The following is a 23,492-nucleotide window of genomic DNA, read 5'->3' as shown; positions in this document are numbered from 1 at the left end:
TTAAAGTCAATATCATACATTTTTTTATTTTAATTATTAATTCTAAGTTTAAATTTATATTTCAATAATGACTTTGTAAATAAAATTTTATTAAACTGTTTAATATATATTTTTATTTGAGTACCTACATACTAATTTATATTTTTTAAATTGTAGAAATCACTAATAAACGATAAGGATGCCTAAATATATACAGGTATATAATATTTAAATTAAGATACTACCTTACATTAAGTACTTCTGTATATATTTGATATGTATGATGTACAACAAAAGTATCTTATTTATCTATCTATAAATAAAAAAAAGGAAAGATTGCGTATCAAAGCGGCGATAATATTAACAAAAGTTCAGTCAACAAAAAGAAATTCGCTTAATACAGAACTCGAAGCGTTTGAACTATTAATACGTGTTTCGATTTGTACTAAAAATAAATAACCCACTGTCATTTTCGATAAATGCCAATGACTTCAACATAAATAGTAGTCGGGATGAAAAGAAACGTCACGAATAGCTCCTGCTTTGATCTGCATGATACAATCATCAACTACAGGCACAAGGGACATAACATCTTAGTTCCCATGGTTGGTGGCCCACTTGCTCGTTCGCCAACCTATATCATAAAAAAAAGATCTCGGTTACATATATCACACATACTAAAATGCACAAGTGTGTGTGAAAATATAGGTGAAATCTCTATTAACTCACTCTCATAATTCAATGTGACGGCAAATCCGACACGAATAGAAAGAGTTCAGGTGCAGGACCAGCTTTACATGCTGTCCGAGGCACGAGAGTATACATATTTCTGATTATCAAAGTTCTAGGTTGTTACCGAGAATTTTTCTATAGAAAATCCAATAATTTGTCATATCGGCCTGGGGCTTGAACTCTCAATCTCGGGATCGCGGCCTTATATCTAGTCACTAGATCAAAGAGGCAATAACAGAAATTAATATGTACGTAATAAAATATAAAACTAGGTTAATAAATAATACTAACATATTAAGCGCTTCCAACTTATACACGTGTGAAATATTAAACGATTTTGCGTCATTCACTTTCTATATAAAAACGTTGCAATCTCATTGCGCATCAAGAATTATACTTCCATGAGAAATTTATTAACAAAAAGCGATATAATCAAATGCTAATCTACCAAATTATACTAATTATGATTTTTACTTGGTGTAGCGGGTACATGGTAAACAAATGAAGTACGAAAGTTACAAGATGGTATCCCAGATAAGGTAGAAGGAAATGAGACAGACAAGAAAAAGATAGGATAATGATATCAGAGAAGTGGCAGGAGTGATAAGGAACAAAGTGGCCCAGAATGGAAAATATTGGAGGAGGTTCTTGGTCTATTGGCAAACAGATCTACAAAAAATAAACAAGTTACAAAGAAGAAACAAGTTAGATACGATGAAGCTGATCTAAATAAAGCATATGCTTCAAAACAAATGACAAGCATCCAAAGTTTTTCCATGTGCGAAGTCAATTATTTGGATCAATTTAGATAAAGAATCCGAGAAATCTAACTTATATAATGTACGACTTATTCTTAAATAATTGTTCGTCGATAAAACGATCCGACTCATCAAACATTATTCAATGTTAACGTTGACAAAATAATTTCGATTACCGTTGACAGGGTCATGCATTTCATTCTCATTTAGCTGTTCATTAATAACGATCTCATTCACACATTACAAGAACAGGCGATATAGAGAAAATAGGCTTTTAAACGCCTTCCTTTTCTTTACTTTGGGTGAATAATAAAATATAAAAACCTACATGATGCAAAGTTATTATCAGATATTGATTGACATTTAAAAGTAACATCACAGATGTACTACAATAGTAACACACAAGGTGCCGTTTGACTTTCTCATAGTAAAATAAACCAACTAGATCTATCTTCTTATATTTGGAAATAAATCTATATTAATATATTATGTACATAAACAAAGCTCTACCGCCAAATGATTGTATCATTTACTTGGTAGTAGATCTTGCACTAGCCTGTCTAGATTGATATCATCCACTGATCAGGTATTCTGCCGCCAAGCAGCAATACTTGTTATTGTTGTATTCCAGTTTTAAGGATGAGTGAGCCAGTGTAACTACAGGCACAAGGGACATAACATCCTAGTTCTTTGGTTAGTCGCGCAATAGTAGTAATAAACTTTAGAGACACCAAAATTTACTACAGCACTTTATTAACATGAATAATGCTCTTTTTAGCTCTTTGACAGCTGATATACTAATTCTCATTAGGGAAAGTGAAATGCATGAACAATGACTACAATTGAATTAAACCCAGTAACAAGCTTACTAGAACTAAAAGGCCCTGAGTTTGAATACGTGAAGATAAAAGTTGTGACACTTTTTCGTCAAAACATCCAGCTCCGAGAACTTGGAGAAAAAAAGGCAATGATAGTTTGCCATGCCTCAAATAATATAGCTGATGGCTCAATTCTTGCCATTCAGCCAGGTCGTAATGGAATGCCACCCCATTGTATGAGATTAAGGATCTAAATAGGGTACTGTATTATCATTAAACACTAATGTCCTCCACATCACTAGCGATAATATCTTTACTCGGATTTCCTTATTGAATACTATAAATAGTTATAACTTGTTATGCTTTAACACTGTACTTCAATGTAAATATTATTCAGTCTAACATCATTAAGGAAATAAAGGTTTTGGGAATTACGTCTCAAAGTACGTTCGGATCCAGCGAGTCACCTGGGAAATGATATTCCAAATTTCCCTTCACATCATTTACCTGTTTAAGGCTTTACGGAAACAGTACGAAATGGGACATAAATTACCCGACTAAGCCGCGGATGTAATAATTATTACATTATGTGTATCCGAAACGCCGTATAATGTTACCAGATACAAAAATTGTTTTGTCGTCGTTTTAATACTTCATATTTCAGATATTTTTTGTTTCGCTCAAATTAGATCTTAACAAGTCCTTTTTTTAAACATTATAGAATGACAAACGTAAAGCTTTGATACTAATAATAAGAGTAGAATATCAGTTGTGTCACTTTTAAAATTTGTGTTTTTTTTAATTAATATTCTATTCTTGATCTAAATTGTTTCAATATTGAAAAATATATATTACTCAAATACAAGATTAAATTAAGATTTTGTCGTAGGTACATATTCCTCTAAATTTATTCAGCTAATTCAGAGATTTTTGTATAAAAGTGGAAGAAATGTCCTAATTCGATTACAAGAATTGAACGTACAAATTAAGCACTTACTAAAACTCAGTGGCGCTAACCCCGTCAAAGTCTGCGACTGTAACTATAACTTGTGATCATTATTATTATTATACAAAAAATGTGGTCAATTTTAATTCAAAGAAATATGAATTGGATGGTACATATTACAACAACAATAATTATTGCGTTTTCTGTTTTTTTTTTTCGGTAGAATGTTCGTTCCAAAACGATTGTCAAAGTATTATTATTTTGAAAAAATTAAATATTTAAAAATACTAGTAAACTCCTTTTCAGATGAGAATTGATTTTCATTTTTTAATACAATAAAATAAGGCCTTTTGAGATTATAAATATTGAAGAAATAAAACCCGTCAACGTGCATTGGAACGGCGTGGTGGAATAGGCTACAAAACTTTCTCCTCAAAAGAAGAGAAGGCGTAAGCCTTAAACTAGAATATTTATAGACTTTCCCTTTTTTTCACAAGTAATAAAAGTAACTTGAAATAAAAAAAATGTGACTATTTCAGCTTAACCGATATCATTATGTAAATCACCAACTATTCTTGGACTCTCTAGTAGAAATCTACAATAATAACGTTATTTTGTTTACATCTCTAGTTAGTTCTATACAAACCATGCAAGCAAACACTTGCTTTGTTTGATTAGGTCGTTTCTCACCTCATTACTGTACAATTTCATCGCTGTTTACTCGCTGTTTGGAAGGCTTCCTGCTTGCCTGATGTGGTACAGAACTTTGAACGTTTGTACAAGAACCTAATCAAATATTGAAGATATGCGCTGACTGCGATTCAATAAGTCTACTATTTGTATTTTTACGGTTTACAAATTGCTCAGTGAAACAGTTATATCGACCACTGTGAGTCGACTACCACTATCGACTGACCGTCAACAAGGTCAATTTGAAGGTCAACCTTTGACCCCAAGGGCAAATAGCAGTATTTTGAGACTTAATTAATGGTACATTTAACTTATTTATTATTAGATGTTTTTAACTAACCTAAATTTATTGTAAATATAATAAAGCTTTGAAATTCTCAATTTTATTCACATTAAAAGAATAATTTATGTCTTTTTTACCAATATTTAGTTCGGTGAAACATACAGAACAATCTTTGTCCGTATGCAAACAGAGTTCTGGCGATCTTCTCTCCCCCCCAAAAAATGTTTTTAAGAGACATTTCAGAGAGAGGCCCCAACAATTAAGTCGCCCCTGGTCCCACTTTTGGGTAATTCCCTTTCCTTCTTTCGTTTCCTTCTACTTTTATCTTACGAGAGAGAGCGTAGAAGCTTATTGCACCAGTGTAGCTGTACCAGTACGCGCTACATGTTGTGTGTTTTGTCTGCATTTGTATCAGCAGCTTACAATTCAGAACCAAAATAATAATATATGTCTGGGCCACCTAAACTATGTATTTATAAATTTGCTGATTGTATAGCCGAGATAGCCCAGTGGTTAGAACGCGTGCATCTTAACCGATGATTTCGGATTCAAACCCAGGCAGGCACCACTGAATTTTCATGTGCTTAATTTGTGTTTATAATTCATCTCGTGCTTGCGTTGAAGGAAAACATCGTGAGGAAACCTGCACGTGTCTAATTTTAACGAAATTCTGCCACATGTGTATTCCACCAACCAGCATTGGAGCAGCGTGGTGGAATATGGTCCAAACCTTCTCCTCAAAGGGAGAGGAGGCCTTAGCCCAGCAGTGGGAAATTTACGGGCTGCTGATTTTTTAATTTTTTTATTGTATAGTTTGAGCAGTTGACATAATATATAAATTGGCATGAAAACTTGGTAAATTATTGTTATAAAACGAAATACCGTAAATGCGTGTTAAGAGTTCAGTAATGTGCATTACGTACGATAATCGTCGTCGGTTATTATTAGAAATTGTATTCAATGAATCTAAACAACATTCCTCTATAGCAAAGCTTATAAGCTGTACTGTAAATTAGCTCGTATGTATTATTACGTTAACATAATATTAAAGGTTTCATTTCAAACTAAAAAAAAAAATTCTAATAAATTTCTGACGTAAAATAGGATTAATAACATTGCATTTACTCGTAAATGATTCTTAAGATTAAATTTAAGTAATAAAATAATAAATCTAAGTCTATATAAATATCCAACTTCCTGTCAGCACTTGATGGTCAGGCTTCGCGGAAGGCCGCCTGGGTAGATACCATCCACTCATCAGATATTCTACCGCCAAACAGCAGTACTAAGAATTTTTGTGTTCCGGTTCGAATTACGAGTGAGCGAGTGTAACTACAGGTCCAAGGGACATCTTTGTTCCCAAGGTTGGTGGTACATTGGCGATGTAAGGAATGGTTAATATTTCTGACATCATCATTGTCTATGGGCAGTGGTAACCAGGTGGTCCACCTGATGGTATTTTTTTTTTATGGCGTTGGTTGGCGGACGAGCATATGGGCCACCTGATGGTAAGTGTCCGCATACCTATAAATACCATAAAGAAAAATCAAAATAAGCCATTTGTTATTCAATTATGAGGTCTTAATACAATTCGTCTCAGATCCTATCGAAATACTGCATCACAAGACCGACCAGCTGTCAAATTTTATATTTAAAAAATGGCGCGAGCGATGCACTTCCATATATATAATTTTACAATAAGGAAAGATTTTGTTTTAATGATTGTAAGTAATTTCAAATTTTTATATCTCTATTCTATGATATTCTGTTACCTATGACCTAATAATAATATCATATAGTGTAATAATCAATTATTAGTAGATTTCTTATATTAATTTCACTAGAATTTATTAGATCGTACTTTGTTATACATTAACATGACCAAGTGAAACAAAATTCGAGAAGTCCTACAATCATGATAAGCATTTACTTTCGTAAGGTTGGCAAAAACGGAAACCACAAAATAGTCCATTAAAATGGCATCTTAGTATAAATAAAATAAACACACTTCAAGAGCGCTCCTGAAATATTTAATGTCCTCAACCTTGGCATCTTTTCAGATTCGCCTCTGAAAGGAACAAACATCCTTTATGGACGGCGGTTGATTAAAAACGAAGATTACGAACAGTTTATTCAGCGTTTCACAAGATTTTAATCTTATAAAATCGAATTATGTCATTTAAAATAAGTTAGTCATGTATAAATGATGTATTTAATATATTAAATAAATAACATCGAAAAAGAAGAAGAACCGGGATCAATTTAAATATCGAACACTGTTTTAGTTCTATTTATGTTTTTTTTTTTGCTCAGCTGATATTATAAGAATCAAAACCAAAATATTACTTATTGTGTAGTCCCATAGAGGCACTTTTGAATCACCATGTTACAGTGTTGAATTTAATGTGAATGTAGATTCTACCAAGAACCGGCAAGAGTTTAAAGTAGACAAGAGTAGTAAACTCTTTTCCACCATTTTAATTGCAGGGTACATCAGTAAAGTAAAATATCCTGCCTAGAAACCAACAAATACTAAATCCACGTTTTTTAATTTTAATATAATCTTGTATTGAGTACTGACTTTAAATTTTTAAATAGGCCAAGTTTAAGTTACGAAATGTTGTTGACTAAAATGAAGATTTTAAGTCTGCAGATTCCAATGTTCTAGCACCAAATTCCTGATTGAGCAAATAAAACAAAAACGAAGTATTGATCGAGAAAACTCAATAGCAGCCCTGTGTCCAGAAGTTTGTAGTGTACATTCTAAAGTGCCTCGGTAAGATCATAAAGTCGGTCGCGCCTTAACGTTGGTTTACGTTTTAACTATTTCCGTTCGTGTCGTATTTGCCATCCTAATGGACTGTGAGAGTTAAAGAATAAAGAATGCAGTTATGTTTCCGTCCACATTTGAGCACTATAATACATAAATGGCTCCCTACAGTAAGTACTAAGTCAATTATTAATGTAAAATTAAATCTAGTAACACATAAAAAGCATAAAACATAAACAGCCTGTAAATTTCTCACTGCTGGGCTAAGGCCTCCTCTCCCTTTGAGGAGAAGGTATGGAGCATATTCCACCACGCTGCTCCAATGCGGGTTGGTGGAATACACATGTGGCAGAATTTCGTTGAAATTAGACACATGCAGGTTTCCTCACGATGTTTTCCTTCACGGCCGAGCACGAGATGAATTATAAACACAAATTAAGCACATGAAAATTCAGTGGTGCCTGCCTGGGTTTGAACCCGAAATCATCGGTTAAGATGCATGCGTTCTAACCACTGGGCCATCTCGGCAGTAACAATATAATCTAATTCCTTCGAAACTCTGACACGAGACAAATAAAATTAATCAATCCACATGTTTCGTACAAAATTTATTACCCGATTGGAACTCAAAACTTTGAGAAACTCTGCACGGCACAAAGAAACTCCAAATATATGGTAATTACCGAACAAAGAACGACTAACGAAGTATGAATATAATGATATAAAAGTCGAACAAATTGTTTCCGTAACAAAGTGGGAAGTAAAATTCTTTGTACTTTTTCTAACATAATATAGTTGAAATATCAAAATCATTATCATTTACAATTTTATTATATATTGAAACGTAAAAAGAATTAAAATAAAAAATGTCATGGTACACCCGATTGGAACCAGGTCGATTTCGCTATGTATTACGTATTATCTAACAAAGACTATAAAATGGATTAATTAAATAACTGTCTCAAAATTGTTATTAAATAACCTGTCTGAATAACTAAATAACCATTACAATAAATCTATTTTACTAGTTCTATATGAAATTGTATACAATAGAAAGAGACAGAAAATGAAAGAGAGAGGGATAAGGCATAACTTGTGACGATTTCTACCAGTTCGCTCTATTGTAAGCCGCATAAAAGAACTTCGTTCCCAAAACAAAAAGTTAGGTCCCAATATTTTTTAACTCAAACTCAAATTCCTTTATTAAATATAGAAGCAGTATACTTACTTATTGATTGTCAAATTAAACACTACCACCGGTTCGGAAAAGAAAACACCCTGACCTGAGAAGAACCGGCGAAAGAAAATCAGCAGATCTTTTTTTTTGTCAATTCTTCTGTCAATTATTTACAAATATTCGATATGAAAAGAAATAACCAGTGTGTTATCAATCATAAACTCACTAATTGTATAATAACCTTTCACACACAAGCGTTCTTTAACCATTTTTTTTTTAATTTGGCAAGAGAGGCATTTTGAACGCTTTCTGGAATCCTGTTGTAGAACCGTGTACATATATTATTATAATATCATTTATAGCAGGAGTATTGTAAGCATTCACCAGGGAGTTGGAAGCGAAGGCGGAAAGTCGGTGAGACGGTGTTAAACAGCGTTGTGTCATTTGCCGTCATAGTTTATGAGTCGCTCTCACCCCAAAGTTGCACCAAAGACATTTGACATCAAAAAGTTTCTTCTTTGATATTTTCATAACATTATTTTAGTATTATAATCATCATAATTACTCGGTTGTTTTGTGCAAGTCTCACTCATCCGATATTCTACCGCCAAACAGCAATACTTAGTATAATTGTGTTCCGATTTGAAGGATGAGTGAACTAGTAAAACTTCAGGCAAGAATTGGTGGGACATTGGCCATGTAGGGAATGGTTCATATTTTTTTCTAATGCCTAAGGTAAACGTTTCTGACGCAAATGTATTTCGCTTATGTCATGTCGTAAAAATCATTTCAATAAAATCGCCGATATTTTTTCCTCGATTGCAGCTCAAGATCTACGGGTTCTTGGCTAACGTCTCGGTTTGGCCATACAAAGTGAAAATGTTGCCAGTATTTTGGTTAACGGTTATTTACAGTAGTGTTAACTACAGACACAATGGAAATAACATCTTTCTTCTTAACGTTGGTGTTGCGTTGGCAATGTAAAGGATTCTACCTTCAAACGGCAGTACTCAGTATTGTTGGGTTCCAGTTTGATGGGTGAGTGAGCCAGTGTAACTACATGCACAAGGGACATAACATCCTAGTTCCCAAGGTTGATGGCGCATTGGCGATGTCGGAAATGGTTAATATTAATTGCAGCGCCATTGTCAATGGTGACTTTTTATTAAAATAATAATTACGTAAAATTATGAATATTTTGATTTAATTTTTATTATTATTAATAATATGGATATTGATTGTGTTAATGTTGATAAGCAATTGGTTACTCTAAATAAAACATTATCTGCTTAATTTATTAATTATGCACAACTGAAATGCGTCATTTCATGATTGTATTATTCATGACGCTAATAAATAAATAAATGTATACTACTTAGTGACTAACAAAAACTTTCATCGATGTCAATACTCAGTTTCTGATACTGATATTTGATAGACTTTACGTAAGCCCGTCTCACCAGCACTTCATTAATTCTCATACTTGGCAGCAATAGTTTGTATTGGTGTGTTCCAGTTTGAAGGGTGGGTACAACCAAGGCTGCCGGTACATTGGCGATATATCTAATGATTAATGTTCCTACCATATGTATGCGCGGAAATTATTGTCACGATTAAATTGCCCATTTGGATACGTAAAAAGACGCTTTATTTAACACGACAATTGGGAAACCGTCAAATTCACTGGCAACATTATTGCATATATACAAGTTATTTGACTTTCATCGTCTGGAAAAGTGATTTCGAAATAAAAAATATGATATATTTTTTTAAAAATATTTAGGAAACCGTCCAAATTATTATTTATATTCTTTGTTTCTTAAAGACATCTTGTCTTTGTTTTTACTTCTTTCAAAGTTTATCGTACTTGTTTTGTTAAATTATTATAATTTATCATTATTAGCAATGATATTGCATTCGTTGACAGTTATATGCGTATCATACGTCTTTAGTATGCAAATTGGCTGTTTGCCGAGTACCAAGTATTTCGGTATGTCATGACATTTTTCTTTATTTCAGGACGGATTCGAACCATTTGAGACAAAGAAATAAATATCGAAAACATTCCGTCTGAAGGAACTCTAATACATTCCCTTAAAACAGTTTAAGGGAATGAGTTTAATAAATACTCATTTAGTTAGTGTGTCCGATTTCATAAAAAATAAATGTTATCGATTTCATAATATTATTTCTATTGCTTTGAATTCTGTACTAATACACCATATATTTATTTTGAGCGAGTTAAGTTTCTTTGTAAAATAGCCTTTTATCTAATTGTTTTAAGATCTTTCGCTTAACATTAATAAAATGTTATATTTGTATAAAATTTGTAAAGTGATTTAAGTTTAAGAACAAAATATAGCCTTAACATTTTTTATACTTAAAATAAATATACCATCGGATCGCTTATAACGTTTCATATTGCTATGCTGTACCGTGATGCCATTTCTATCAGCTTTGATCAAAACACCGGTTCAAATAGATGTTTCATATTTTGATAGCAACCGCTGAATGCGACAGCCTGCAGATATATCATATCAAAATCGTGTTCAAAAAGAACTATTTCTATTTATCTGTCGATTCAAGAATTCGCGTCGCATTGCAAGTCTGGCCAAATATACATTTGTCATTGCAATTTAAAACTACAAGAATCCACTTCACTTCCACTCAATTAAATATGTTAATTGGAAAAATAAGTGGCTTGTTAATAGTCCAACGCGTAAAGACCTCCAATCCTATTAAGGATGTAATTAAACACAGTAAAAATGGTAGAACAAGCCCCATAAGCTGTATAATCAACCTTCCGTTCGTCCGTACCTTCCGTCATGTTGTGTTTACCAGGACTTGAAATGCGGACAAGTTCTTATCTATCTTTTTTAGATGCTGAAAAATGAAATTTAGCACATCTCTTCTGAGAGAGAGAGATGATGGGGGAGGAGGGAATTTTTTTTAATATTTTTTTTCCATCGTTACCCATTCTCTTAACAACACAGAATCGCTTGCTCATGACGCCACTCTGTGCAGACGCTCGCAACGAATATTGTACGCACCCTTAAATACCAAAGCGACCACAATCCTCTATTAAATAAGATAATAAACTATTTAATGTATGTCACTTTTAAAAGACTACGTAAAAAGCAAAATCAATCTGTACGCAGAACGGAAATACATTATCAAAAGTATTGCCTTTGTATTCATATTATTGATTGACAACGATTTATATAGAATTATTGGTATAAATGAGTGATTAATAAAATAAAATTAGTTTTCAACTCCATAAACTTTCCTTGACATAACTGTGAATTTGTGGCAATTATTTACGACTCTCCTTGACCGGAATCTCTTGTAAATTATGTTTACGTAGTAAGTGACCGCTGAATGAAAATAGTTGTCCCAATTTTAAAAAGAAATATCTCTGGTATACGTACGGCAGATATACGTCTAGACAACATTTGTATCATTAGAATAACATAATAAATGAACTTAGGTGGCTCAGTGGTTGAAAATCTTATACGAACATCTTGAGGAAACCTGCCTGTATCGGATACAGATTTCTGTTGCATTCTGCTTCTCATTAGGAAAGGTCCTTGGATTTTTTCGTATTATTTTAATAATATACTTATAACAACGATGTGACTTGTGTACGCGCCCCTGTCTCGCAAGAGGGCGACGACATAATTAAGCGTCATTCTGTTTGCCATTATGGCGTAGCGGTCACATGGTGGGTCACACCATGATGGAGTGGAGTTATCGGCCACACTTTCTCCCCCCGCCATAAGCTTCGCTGGGGATAGGAAGGGGTTTTGTAAGCTCCTAGGAATAGAGGCTCGCATAGTCAAGTCACCTTTGGGCATGACGGTTCCATGTGCAAGCGCTCCCGGGACCGACCTTGAAGAGCTCCTACGCTCCCATATACCATCTCACTTTATGTGAAGTAAACGCGTGAATGCCTTTTTACAGCGAAAATAATGAAAAAGGGGCTATCTAACTCCCTAGACGTCCTGTTAGATATTACACATAAAAAAAAAATCAATAAACTCTCCTTCAAATGTATTATTTATTTAAACATTGCACAATCCAGTCTAAGCACATATTAATCTTTTATGTATGGTTGACAACGCATTGACCGTGTAGGAAAAGGTTTGTTATTCTTGCAATTTATTAGCGATATAAACGTAAAACAGCATCAAATTGCCTCGTATGCAGTTTTAAAATTAAAATATAACATCATACATATATATATTTAGTTATTTATCCTTACGAAATGTTATTTTAACATAATACGATATCGAAGGAGACGGGTAACCTAGTTACATTCCTATATCAGATAAAATACAATATTCATAGAAATATGATAGAAATGTAAATCAAAACATCATACACTAATGTATACAATCGAATCTCTATTACTTTGTCTACCCGCGAACGATCTGCCTCTAGTTGATAGTTGTTCGATTTTCGTCTTTATATTAAGCACGTTAAGGGTCACAGGTGCAAATAAATGCAAGTACGTTGTTCTTTGTACGTTTTCATACATATTCATGAGTTCCATGAGATGTCACCTAGATGTGAAAAGAACTCGCATAGTTTTGATGGAGAATTTGTTTGCCTATAATCTGAAGTTCCTCTCGATATCTCCATACACAATTAATCTATATAATCCTTTTCATGCCCTTTGCTTTATATAATTACCTATATCTCATGCTTGGTGAAGAAAATAGACTACAAACCATGCACATGAAGAGAGAACGTCTTTGTACAGGGACTTACTACTCGAATGTAGGGCTTTGTGCGCGTCTTGCTTAGCTTATAAGTATGTGTATTATTTATATTGAATGAAGAAATTTGAATAATAATAATTAATTTGAACAACTAATTCTTGGGAGATCAAAACGTGGGAGCTTGGTATAATCTAAATTTAAAAAAGAGAACGTATTCCAATTCTCTTGACATTAAAATAGGTAAATATTAAATAAAATTTATTGTAGCTATATGTAGAAACAAAGCTCTTTGTGTTTGTTTGATTGAGCTATAAAAAGATAACAAATAGCAAATCTACCAGCTCATGGTCCTTGCTTCCTAATGGAAAATACGCTCTCCCACTAGACATTTGACCTTACATATCTTGAAGCCAAACTTGGATTTCATTCATTCCAGAACAGGAAACACAAATGAATGGCAAGATTTTTAAATATTGTGTAACATTCGTTAATTCTAAATATACAATTGTGACTCATCTAACAGTATCTATTTGGTGTTTTTTTTTTAAATTTATCGTTTAGTATTTTTTCAATCCCAAATCCGATTTTTTGGCATAGAATTGTTGTTTTAATGCGGTGGGACGTCATATAAACAACATTTTTTAAAACTTTATTTTTGCCAAAGATGTAAGCGATACATTTTATTAACAGAAATAAATGTGAATGAGTATGGCAAAGTAATGACCTTCATTTTATTTTTATTTTATTCCACTTCGTTATTTTAAATTGTTTACTTGGTTCTACGTACATATTACTTTTGGCTCCTTCGTCGTTCAGTAACTAGGTTATCACTCTGTAGATTTCTAGGTTAGGGGTTCCAACTCCTGGTTGGACCAATAATGGTAGTCACTAGGGTTTAACTGACAAAAAAAAAATTTGCATTTCATTACCTCGGAAAGTATGTTAAGCTGTTGGCCCTGCATCTGATCTGTCTAACGTTTTTATGTGATATCCGGATTTTGGAATCGTATTTCTGTATTTTTACACACTCTCTTATCCAAACGGTTAATAATATAGTTGGATGATATTTGTTTAAATTTTTAAATAGAAAAAAAAATAGTGTATCCTTGAATATCTGGTTATATAATCTGTAATAAGACATTAAATGTGACCAGAAAATTTCAACTAAGAAGAAATAATTGTAAGCTGTTCGAAATAATACAATATAATGCTTCTCACTGAAAAATCTCGTCTCATCTAGGGGAACCGTGATTCCCACGTCAATTTCCTGTCTGCGTGGAACGTTCAAAGCTTTATACAAAGAATATTTCTCGCGTTAAATAAAGTCACGCCAACGTCATGGCATTGCAATTAAATATACTTAATTAAAACTTAAATGCCTGGGTGGCTTATTTTGGTTGAATGTGTATATTTTCAGAATTGTTTAATTCTGCAATGCACGTGTAGGCCCAATCTTGTAAATAAATTTAACATTTTCCCCAGTTCCGACGATTGGATTGAACTAAAATATATTTGAATCAAATCCAAATCTTAGGTATACAAAATATTTTCAAAACACTTGGTGGTAGGTCTTTCTGCCATTCGGTTATTGCATATTCTACCGTCAAACAGCAATTCAAGTATTGTTATATTCTGGTTTGAAGTTTGAGTGAGCCAGTGTTAAACTACAGGCATAAGGGATATAGCATCTTAGTTCCCATTGTTGACGGCGCTCTCGTGTAAAGGATGTTTAAAAGTCTAGCCAATGAATTACTATTACAACTAATTAATTAAAAAATTAAAAATATAAAGAGGCAAAGTTTATAAGTGTTCGTTCATATGTTACAAATTTTCTCGGACCGAATATATTTGGTATTTAAAGTTGTCTATGTTGAAATGACACGTATATCATATCATTTTTTTTTTTTCTAAGAAACTCTAAACAGCCATTTGAGAGACGCTAGTCGATATGAATCTTACGAAAAAAACTGGAATGTTTAATAAATCTAAAATAGATATAATAATATTTCAGACCAATGTGAAGCGCTCAAGTTTATTTCGAAACTAAAATAGCCGTAACTACGGGACTTCTACAAGAACTCCACTTGTAAATCAAACGAAGTGTCGAAGCAATTTACTTCATTATATATATAAAGTAAATACGTTGCTTTACATTATATATGAACATAAGTGCCCAAAAGATCAACTGGAAGATATTTTAGGAACACTATCGAGCGAATCTGAATGTTAACCAAAAATGGCGTCTTCAAATCTAGTCATGTTTAAGGGTATTTTAATAAGGTTTTTTTATTGGCTTACAATATGTAATCCTGTAAACTAAGGAGCTGAGATGGCCCAGTGGTTAGACCGCGTGCATCTTAGCCGATGATTGCGGGTTCAAACCCAGGCAAGCACTACTGAATTTTCATGTGCTTAATTTGGGTTTATAATTCATCTCGTGCTCGGCGATGAAGGAAAACATCATGAGGAAACCTGCATGTGTCTAATTTCAACGAAATTTTGCCACATGTGTATCCATCAACCCGCATTGGAGCAGCGTGGTGAAATATGCTCCAAACCTTCTCCTCTCATTGAGATGAGGCCTTAGCCCAGCAGTGGGAAATTTACAGGCTGTTAATGTTGTTGTAAACTAGGAAACTTTATCTTAGGGGTCAATTACATCCCATTTAATCTTTAATTTGTTCTTGTAATGATTAAGAAATCTCGGCCCAGAAATAAAATAAATTTGGAGTATCTTACAGTACTATTACATTGAACCTAAAAAATATTCTATTCATCATAAATATGCGAAAACTAAATAATAAACTCTTTGTATATATTTTCTGGGAAATCATTTTTGAAAAGCGAAATTGCTCTGCGTCCCATTAAAGTTGAATGTGGTTTGGATTGTATCAGCATGTCACGTTCCACTGGATACATTTTCACATCTGATCTCCAAACGCGAGCGATATAAATATTCCGATCCCTCGTGTATTTATTACAATTTTACGAATACGTCATACAGTGTATATAAAAGCAAATACATATTGTAATAAAATATATCGTAACGATAGAGTTTTATTGATTAAAAAATGGAACGCTTATTCCAAGAAAATTGGCTGTTTTTAAAAATATTGCCGACGATCCATGTAATGACAACTAACTATTATTTTTACACATAGTAAATATTATTACTCAAAAAAAAAAAACCTTTTGGTTAGCAATACTCGATTCAATGGCTAAATAGACAGTATATCGGTTTCCAACCCCAGGCCAGACTAATAAAGTTATGGGGATCTTTTGTAAAAGTTAGAAGTGTGAAAATTCAATTCCCTGTACCTGTAATCTTTCCGGTCATATCCATATGAGATAAAAATTTACTTCTTTATTTGAAATCGGTTTAATGCTATTTAAATGTATATCTTTATTGAGTCATTTAAATTCATATTACCAAGTAGATGAACGCAATGAATGTGAATTTTACGATTTCGTGCAAAATTGTATTGCAGTAAATTTTATTTGTCCAAGAAATCTTTTATTATGGTTCTTCTGACAGTATAACGCAGCTTTATACGAGAAGTAAGTATCTACGAATGAATAAACTGGGTTTATTAAATTTAAATAATGCATACATTTGTTTCTAGCTATATTTTCTGACTTCATATTGATGTTATTTTACGCTTAATTATATTTAATATTAATGGTAGAATGTAGTTAAAGGATTTAGAAGAGGTGAATTCACTAAGTCCTCTTTCCCTTATCCCAATTTTACTTGGGGTCGGCGTAGCATATCTTCTTCTTCCATACTTCTCTCTGTCGGACGTCATCTCATAAGTAACATTATTTCTAACCATATTGCCTTTCAAACAATCCATCCATCATTTCTTTGGTCGTCCCCTACCTCTATATCCATCCACACCCATGCTCAAGACCTTCCTCACAACATGGTCCTCATTTCTTCGCATAACATGCCCATACCATGACAGCCGGTTTCCAAATAGCTTCTCGGTTACCGGTGCCACTTTAAACTCCCTCTTATGTACTCATTCCTCACTCTATCCATTCGCGTAACACCACACATTCCTCAAACATTCTCATCCCCGCCACATGCAGTTGTCTTTCAATCTCTTTTGTAGCCCAACACTCTGATCCATATAGAACAGCAGGTCTGACCATGGCCTTATAGATCTTCCCTTTAAGTTTAAGGGGAATATGGGAGCACAAATTGTTCTCGTAACCTGCCGCCACTTCATTTTCATTCATTTTTCATTCTCTTCAGAGGTGAATTGACTAAAAAACATATAATTGAAAATGAACTTGTCATTTTATAAGAAATTTATATTTATATATTTTTCAATATCATAAAGCTAACGAACTTGCTTGTATGGACTTTTATTTATTATAGGTTTCAAAAAATGGATAAACCATGTACCAGTATCATGGCTGTTAAGCATAGTTGCATACTATGTGAAAAATTTATTTCATCATACGAAACAAATTGTGAGTTACGTTTGGGTGAAATCATAAAAATAAGCAGACGAGTAACCACTTTGAGAGTTGCTTCGAGCGAACGATAGGATGGATAATTACCTCAACTGCAAACTAAATTCGTTTATGCCTATGCAAGTTGTCGACAAAAATATATTGAAATTTATAAGAAGAAGCAAAATGTTCGCCAAAAGGGCGTCGACCTGCTTGTAGATGTCGGAAGAGTGGTTTATACCTATTGTAGTTTAGCATGCTTACAATGCAACGGGAATAGTTAGCTTCAATACTTTACCTACCATTAAAATAACTGAAGTGGAAGAGAATATTTGATGCAGATCCATGACTTAAAATGCCTAAATGAACCAAAATTTTATTTTAAATGTTACTTTTTTTTCTATTATCATTAAATTACTCCATTCTCCCACTTATTATGCTTATAAAAAAATATAAATTAACTTAATTTGGATATAAAAAATCATTTTACAGCCTAAAATGCCTCATACTATTTGAATCATCTATTTAAAAAAAAATCAAATGCACAAATTTTCAATAGATAAACTTTTTTATTTATGTTAATATGTTTTTATCCACTATAACAAAAGTCCGAGGTTTGTATGATTTTGACGCTCTAGGCACTCCACTAAGATTATAAATATCATAATCGAAAACGAAACGAAACAATACATTAATACCTATAATAAATTTAGAAAAGCTTACATTTTTATTTATTTATTTCCTAATTTTAAACCTATTTTTTATTTTCTGAATTAAATTAGTACTCCCATTACGAATAATATTTGCATAATCATAAGATACGATACGGACAAAATGTACCATTTTCATTACACATAAATATTATAGAACGCTGGTTTTTTTATATAAATTATATCCTCGGTAAGCATAAAGCGACTGAGCCATTACAGTATTAAGTTAATATAATTACGACTTTTGCTGCCACATAATAAAAAGTAAAAATATTCGAAATTACTCTTAAAATGTGTAAACATCAGACAAGACACTTAATTGTTTTTTTTATGTGGAAGATAGACCGACTTTCTAATGACCAACATCGTCCATTGACATTGGCGTTGTTAGAAATATTAACCAACCCTTACATGGCCAATGCACCACCAACCTTGGGTACTAAGATGTTATGTCCCTTGTGTCAGTAGTTACGCTGGTTCACTCACCTTTCAAGCCGGGACATAACAATACCGAGTATTCCTGTTTTGCGGCAGAAAATTTGATGAGTGATATCTGATACCACCAAGTAAATTATGTATTAGATAATAAACAAAAGTTTTAAAGCCGGTACTTTTGAAATGAAGGTTCGAAGTCTATTCCACTATGTTGTTGCAATGCGGATTAGTGAACACATAGATTTTTATCTGCTTCATCAAATTTTCGTCACAATGTTTTACTCCATCGTTTAACACGAGATGAATTTCAACGATGATTAAGCACATCAGCAATCTTTGGTTAAGATTGACGTCATCTTACTACTGGACCATACTTATTTGATCAAAACTTCTATTATAGCAATTCATTTAAAATTTAATAAAAAACATACATCTTAATTTTTTCTTTCATACAAACCAGCATAAGTGAATGCCTTCTCGAACAAAATAGTAGGCATTGGAATTACAAGAACTAAATCTATATATATTTTCATGTTCCAGTAATCCAATAATTTTATAGGTTTAGTGAATTTAAAACAAGGACAGCATTTTTAGATTTTATTTGATTGTACATTGGTATATCTCTACGTACGTAACGTAATTCAATCGTACTTTTGTCTGCGCTGTCCTTATACAATCGCAAACTGCAATACATTACAAGTCATTTACGTGCGTCGTTTATTTTTAAAACTTTCTTTTGTAATATTTTGTTTGTTCCGTATTTCGTAGTGAATTGTTTATTTTAGTTGCACATGATTTTACGTTATTTGCATTTAGGTCAAATGCGTAATACACTGCTATATGAATTCACTTTTTAGGTTTATTAAAATTGAAATATTGATACAAGTAGGCTTTAAGTATTTTATGCTCCCTCATTATCAGTGTGATAAAAATACTGCTTACCTATGTGACGTTGAAGTTTAAGATGTACCTGTAAAGTAAAATAAGAAATAATTAATTAAATATAATAATTAATTGTTTCTGTGATAAAAAAAACACCTGCAAATTTAAATAGCAATTTCTGTTAATCAAACCGATGTTTAATATCACGAGCTTTATACGAAGTACGTTCACAAATTCGAAATTAATTGCGTTCTAGTAGATTTAGATTGTAACATAGAAACATAGTTTTGTAAATTATCACTATAATTGGCACTCTGAGGAGAAAGGTACAGTCGATTTCAAAAAGACGTACGACTGACCAGTTTAATGTTAAAATGAAATACCTAATTTTGACATTGACTGTATGTCTTAATCCTCTAAGACGTAGGGATTATTAATGCTTCTGATGTATTCGTGACCCTTCATTTCCTGGAACGTAAAGTCCTTTCGTATTGATAGAGTTTAAGCTTTTGTCATTTCGAGTTACATTAAAAATCAACCACTGATAGACGCAGGAAACAATATAGATATGTTCATCGATAATCCTTTCATGCTTAGTCATCCTTATTTTTAGATCAATAATAAAAACAACATTCATAAACCAAACATATTTCAGTTCGTTCGTTTTTTTTTTTGGTAAGACCCAATAAATAAAATTATTAATTTATTGGGTCTTACAAAAAAAAAATTGATCATTCAAAATAATTTAAGAGCTTTTTATCTTTTGTTGCATTTTTCTTAATTTTAATAAACGAGACATTTTTTTACAACGCCGAATAAAATATTCTTTTTAGCGTTTATTTTATGCTTAGCAAATTTTAAGTGCTCAGCGTGCCTTTTTCGCTACAATATCAATTCACATACTCTGATATTATACTCTTAGTAACTAAATTTCCATGTTTAATGTCACTCTAACGCGGAGAGTTTTCGGTCTGTTGAATCGTCCATGAGGCGTGAACTTGTACTATAATATACCAAGTTTCGACCGTGGAATTGCTCGTATTTTTATAAATTTGTTATGCAAAGTGGTGTATCGACACCGGCGGTGATCACCACCGCCAATCTTAAATATTAATGGCGTAAGCCAATTTTTGTCCCAGTGATTATGGGACGATAGCTGCACATAAAAAAAATGGTTATGATCTCATTTTGAAGAGCTCCAGCCTAGATGTGCAGAAAAATAAAGAGGATTCTTGATTGCAATTTACTAAATTATTACGGTTTAAGAAAGAATTAATTTTAGAGAGAAAAAAAATGTAAAACGTAAATAAAATTAAAATGTTATCGACAGACTTCAATTCTAACTAAACTAATATAGTATTTAACATTATTAATTTCATTTAAATAAAGTCTCATAATTTTGGCGCCAAATGTAGATAAGTGACTTGCAGCTTATAATTAAATAAAATGAAAATAAAACCAGTCATAGGTTTCAAAATTCCTAAAAAAAAAATTGAATAAGATATTTACGTTTAGATATTAACGTTGTAAGAAATATGAATCATCCCTTACATAGTCAATGCTCAACCCCCCTTGGATATTAATAGGTTATTTTTGTGCCTATAGTTACCACCGGTTCCAAATGTATATTCTACCGAGAAGAACCGGAAAAACGCTCAGTAATTATTCTTTCAAACATTTGAAATACAAATTTATATTAGTTAAAAACAATTACATATAAAATTTATGAATATTAATTTTATTTAAAATATTTAACTAGTTCAATTTTCATTATCATTCCGTTACATATAACTTAACGTTTTTCAAAAACGTTGCAAGAATAAAAAACAGACATTTTATAATTAAATTAAATTATAAATCAAAACAATTCGGTATAAATCTATTAAACGATAAATACGTCTCTACAATATATCTTGAACGTAACATTTTGATTCGATATGAGTACGTCGTAATGTTATGTCGTTATAAATGAGTTATGAAAATCGCGGCAAAGGCATTCTCAAAGGCACTGTAATATAACATTTCAGTATTCAGCTAATAACGTTACCGTTAAGTGATAATGTAGCATTATTATTATCATATGCGAAATAAATTATGCTTTAATATAATTGTCGTTTCATATAAGGAATAATTTATTTTCATATTATAAATTCGCAAGAGAATATTAGTTTTTAAGAACGATTGGGTTTTAAAAGGGCACGTGATTATAACGTTATTTATTTGAATTTGGAATTAATTATAAATTTTAAATGTATTCCTTTATGAAAAAAAAAACAATTGAATCTTTTTTTTATTATTCTTAAAGTGATAACTTCTTATCGGGAGGGTACACAGCTTCGTTACGTAACGCGTTACGGCGCTAGTCTGTCTGGCTTCGAAAATCAATTTCAATATTAAATTAGGTTAAGTCAACGTAGCACACACGCGTTTTTTTTTTTGTTATTTCACTTTATTGAAATTCGTCGTTTCTGTTCGAGCTTATTCGAGATATAAGCAAGCAATTTCGCATTTATAATAATCAATTATACAACAAGTGTTACCAGTAAGTAATACATTATAAAATAAAATATGTATTTATAATGATATATATCGAAAAGCATCAAGTGGGGTTGGAACTGTAACAAAATTCCTTAGCTGTAATTAATTATACGCCCTTACGTCATTTCCTGTTACCGCTTCTTCTTCACCTATTAATTACGTCACAAACACCGCAGGTATCTTGGTTTAGTGTAGTTCACGTTCAACGCGAACATAATAATATAATGTTCATCATTATAAGTGACGATCCCAGATTTCGTCCCAATACTTTTCATTAACAAAATATTTAGTAAAACTTCCAAAAGAAACGTTACCGATAAAAGTATTTATTCGATCCGTTTCCTATTTAGTAATCCTAGTTTTATGGTAGCACGAATATTATTTAATGCACACATATAAACTAACCAGAAAGATTTGTTTTCAATAAAAATGATGTATTTTTATGTATGTATAATTCTAGCAAATAATTAATAACAGATTCTGGTGTATGCTCGGTGGTCGAAATTTTCATGATTATTAATTATGGAATTATTTTGAATGAAATTCTATTTTTGAATTGATAAACAGACTTATTCATATAACATACAAACTTTTCCATAGTATTATTACGATGTATATATATTAACCATCCACGGTCCGAGAAATTGAGTTGTATTTACTTTTTACGGTTACGATGATGAATAATCGTTTCATTATGATAGATTTTTTTACAAAGCGTTCGCGTTCGTTTGCTAAGAACTCAGTTTCGTCTTTACAAGCTGAATTTTTGCTTTTTATCACAGATTCTGATCAATGATCAGAATCTTGAAATAAAAATCCGCTGTTATCATTATTTTGCTCAATTAGTACTACTTACTAAAGAAACTCAACTATTTAAAGGCAATACTTGAATATCGCAAAAGGCAATACAGTTGCTAGAATACTTGAAAACCGAAATCTATAGAATTTCAGACCTTTACCTTTTTAGCATATTGGGTCTTCCAAAATTAAGGTAATTTTAGGTCTTACAAAATTATTTGTTTAGTGAGCATAAATCTGTTAAAATAATATTGCTTGTTGATTGCTGTGTCTAATTATAATTACTTACACAATAACTTATGACAAAATGCATAGAAAATCTATTTAACGAGTAAAAATTAAAGACCGAATACACTGAACTAGTGATAATAATAATTATCGATATTGTCATAAACATTCGAATCTTATTTTTTTAAAATAAGTCTTATTTTATCTGTGGTATATATTTAATCGCTTTTATTATCAAGGAAAATGTTTTGGTAGAAGTAGCGAGCTTACGAAACCTCGATCAAGGGTTTGTGGTTTTAGCGGTCGCTTCAGTGAATTCAAAAGAATTCTTACGTAAAAGATTAAATAAGATGCAATATATTTTCGTAGTCAATTTAAATTTTAGTATGAATTTATAAATAAATTTTTAATAAAAATTAAGAATATTATTGCGAAAAACAAAATAATTATTTATGAATGTGTACATAGTATTTTGATGATTTATATACAACATGAAGATTGAAGAACAAACCGCCTAGAAAAGTACACGTATTATACCTTCCCCTTGAATCACTGTGTTTATTGAT

The 23,492-nt window shown here is 32.1% G+C and overlaps 1 protein-coding gene across 4 annotated transcripts in view; it reads right to left on the bottom strand.

Annotated features, from left to right (window-relative positions):
- The window catches only part of Tn (thin), a 115,446-nt gene that overhangs the window by 26,717 nt on the left and 65,237 nt on the right, over nt 1-23,492 (bottom strand). Inside the window, exon 4 of one of the 4 annotated variants that reach the window (XM_026636398.2) lies at nt 19,423-19,450. The exons of the other annotated variants lie outside the window; for them this stretch is intronic. The gene's annotated coding sequence lies outside the window, so the exon portion shown is untranslated. The remainder of the gene's footprint in view (nt 1-19,422; nt 19,451-23,492) is intronic. 4 annotated transcript variants of the gene reach the window in all.

The sequence above is a fragment of the Vanessa tameamea genome, chromosome 13 (assembly GCF_037043105.1).
Source record: "Vanessa tameamea isolate UH-Manoa-2023 chromosome 13, ilVanTame1 primary haplotype, whole genome shotgun sequence".
Classification (NCBI taxonomy): Eukaryota; Metazoa; Arthropoda; class Insecta; order Lepidoptera; family Nymphalidae; genus Vanessa; species Vanessa tameamea.
Note: the sequence above shows the minus strand (reverse complement) of the source record. Positions and strands in the feature narration are given on the sequence as shown.